We start from the raw sequence: 3,640 nt of genomic DNA on the forward strand, positions 1-3,640 counted from the left end.
ATCTGTGAAAACATAGTGCTGTAGAGTGGTGAGGGTGTAAAATAAAAACTTAATAATGCTGTCAATTTTAGCTCAGTAGTCCTTGTTGGATAAAACACCAAGTAGCACTGATCTCTAATGTGCTCCAATACAGCAGGTATCGTACATTTATTTTGAACACTGCAAAAACTCAAAATCCTATCAGGACTTACAGTTTAGACTAACTTTTTGAACACTGCAAAAACTCAAAATCCTATCAGGACTTAGAGTTTAGAATAACTTAAAACTTTAACTTAAAAATAGCTTGACGCAAGTAGAAATTGAAACACGTGGGAACAACACCTAACTTTTAAGTGATGTGTGTTATCAAGCTTAATGGCATTTTTAGGTAAGAAAATATATATTAGGGCTGTCAAACGATTAAAATTTTTAATCGAGTTAATTACAGCTTAAAAATTAATTAATCGTAATTAATCGCAATTAGTCGCAATTCAAACCATCTATAAAATATGCCATATTTTTCTGTAAATTATTGTTGGAATGGAAAGACACAAGATGGATATATCCATTCAACAGTACATAAGTACTGCATTTCTTTATTATAACAAATCAACAAGATGGCATTACCGTTATTAACATTCTGTTAAAGGCGATTCATGGATAGAAAGACTTGTAGTTCTTAAAAGATAAATGTTAGTACAAGTTATAGAAATTTTACATTAAAACCCCTCTTCATGTTTTCATTTTAATAAAATTTGTAAAATTTTCAATCAAAAAATAAACTAGTAGCCCGCCATTGTTGATGTCAATAATTACACAATGCTCGTGGGTGCTGAAGCCTATAAAATCAGTCGCACCCAAGCGCCAGCAGAGGGTGCCAAAACTCCAAAAAAACACAAGTACACATTTCACTGTGCTGTCATTTAAATCTGTTTGAGTGGGGCATTTGTGCGTTAATTGCGTCAAATATTTTAACGTAATTATATATGTATATTAGGGCTGTCAAAATTAATGCGTTAACTGGCGGTAACTAATTTTTTAAATTAATCACGTTAAAATATTTGACGCAATTAACGCAGATGTCCCGCTCAGACAGATTTAAATGACAGTACAGTGAAACGCTCACTTGTTATGGTGCGCTATGCTGCGCTACTTCGTGGTTTTCACACATCGCAGCGGGTTCTGGTACCCGTTAACCGCGAAAAACGAGCGATCACTGTATATAATCACAACTTATTTAGGTTGAATTCCGATGTCACTATTGCCTCAGCACGTCTTGCCAGCTATCTGGCCCTCGTCGTTTTTAGATTGAAATGTTACATAAAGTAAAACGCCTAAAAGCTGAATTTTTTTTTGTATGGACGCAGAAATGTCTAAATTACTTTTTGCCAAAAAAATCCCCTAATTTCTATAATATACTGTATATGAACACAGAAGTCTATATTCTTGGTTAAAAGCAAAAAACCGGGCAGTCATTCATTTGACATATTTCAAGGTAAAGTTAGGCAATTTTTCCCTCATTCATTTTTTTCCACAACGTTTCAAAGTGCATGCATGTTGCCATTTTATAGAATAATTACGTTGAATCCTCAACCAAATCATTCTTGACACACTCCTACCTTCTTGTATGCACCAGAACAGAGGTTGCACTAGACATTTTCGTTGTCTGTCATTTTGACTGACAGGGTCATAAAAATCCGGTCATAATCTATTTTTACCCGTCACTTAAATTTTTTAAATGATAATGATGACATATTCAATAGTATTTAGTTTTCATTCATTTTTAATTAATATTGTAACGCTTGCTTGGCGGTGAAAAATTAGACACGGAAGTCGTGGTATTTTTCTCCCTCTTTTTACTCTGCTTACCGCCAACAACACCAGCAAAACAACAACTCCGCCCCCAAAGAAAAAGAGGCAACTATATAGACCCCAATCACCAACGTCACACAATGATCTTAATTGTGGTTGTCAGCCCAAATCTTCTAAATATATATTAAATGCATCTTACCAGATATAAAATGACTACTACATAGTCTGTGGTGATCGTTTGGTGCCCAGATTTCTTGTCGAATTACAGCAGTCCATCTCGCTCTCCTCTTCAGGTCTCTCAGAATACGGTAGAACTTCAAGTCTCTCCCTCTATCTTCTCTGTTACTGCAACCAACAGCCACACACGCCTTCACCATTTTGATTATTAATGTTAACGAGCAGAAAAACACGCCGTAATAGGAGGCGTGTACGTGGCGGTAAAAAAAATCGGTCAACGACGGAAAATATTCGGTTAACGCGACCCCTGCACCAGAACCTTTTCCTGTTTCCACCTAAATCCGTCGTTAGAACGAAGCATGTTCGAGTTTATCGCAGTGAAAGCTTCCACGAAGCTCTGCCTGGCCCGGCCCCCTAAGGGAAGCCGTGGCGCAATGTCTGTCGGAGCTGTCTCGTCAACTGATAGTGAAGTCTATGGGTGGAGTCACACTAATTTGACGGTGAAGGTTTTACTAATAAACTCTCAAACTAATCTTAACAATGCCTTTAAATGCTCATAAATTTGGATGACACTACTTACTCCTCATTGACACATCTTCCAAACTTAGCACAGCATTACAATATGATCCAAGCACTGCACAGACGCAAATGACAGACATTATATGAAAGCTTACAAAATTAAAAACGTATTTACTGCCACTCACACAATAGATGTTAAATCAATTTGAACTCGGAGAACTTGCGGGCATGATGAAGAATATGAAGAAATTCAGATCTCAATCCCTGGTTCCCTTGAAAATAAAACTGACAATTTAGCGTTGACACATCACTTTCCAAAAAAATTTCAGCCATTTTTTTAGTCTTTACATATTACAAACATCTTTAAAAATTCATTTGTTGTAACATTTCCTTGTGGTTTTGTAAGATTTTTCTTTGCTCTGATAGCAATAAATACATCTGACACTTTTATTGGCACTTTAACTTTGCTATTTATGTTTTATTTGGGAGGTGGGGGGCTGTGACACTAATGAAAATATTTTATTAAAAAAAAAAAAAAGTAACTCTTAGTTGATCATCCTCACATTTTTGTATTTGTAATACAACGGGGAGCAAGTGTATTTGAAATATTTTGATTCATGGTGTTTTTCTCGTTAATGCATGAAAGTCCCTTTTAACGCGCCTTAACTGCTGTGAAGCTTTTTGTACATAGTGTTTTGTTACCACTGCAAGTAAAGAAAAAAAAAAAAGGTCTGGACTTTTCGTCTACATTTTCTTCCCAAACACATTTCTGTAACGGGTGCACACACAGGTCTGTTGTGTGTGTTGGCTTTTGGCCGAACGGTTAGCGCGCTCCTGCCGTTCTGGACGTGCCATGCGGCGCTGGAATGAGTGCTGACAAGGTGGATGAATTGTCTCGTGCAGACCGGTAACACTGGGAACGCTTTCTCTCACTCTCATGAATCCTCAAAATGATTACCAAATTGCCAACTTTTGACAGCTTCAGCCAAAAATGGCTGCCTTCTCTATTTCTAGTATGATAGACGTATCATACAAATTTCAAACGAATTGGTGGAACTACCTTCCTTACAAAGAATGGCCCCAAAAAACTGCTTCATAGCTTTCCTGTTCCTGTTTACAAGCCTGCGGAGTAAAATTTGCTACAGACAGAAAA

Source organism: Corythoichthys intestinalis, chromosome 12 (genome assembly GCF_030265065.1).
Source record: "Corythoichthys intestinalis isolate RoL2023-P3 chromosome 12, ASM3026506v1, whole genome shotgun sequence".
Classification (NCBI taxonomy): domain Eukaryota; kingdom Metazoa; phylum Chordata; class Actinopteri; order Syngnathiformes; family Syngnathidae; genus Corythoichthys; species Corythoichthys intestinalis.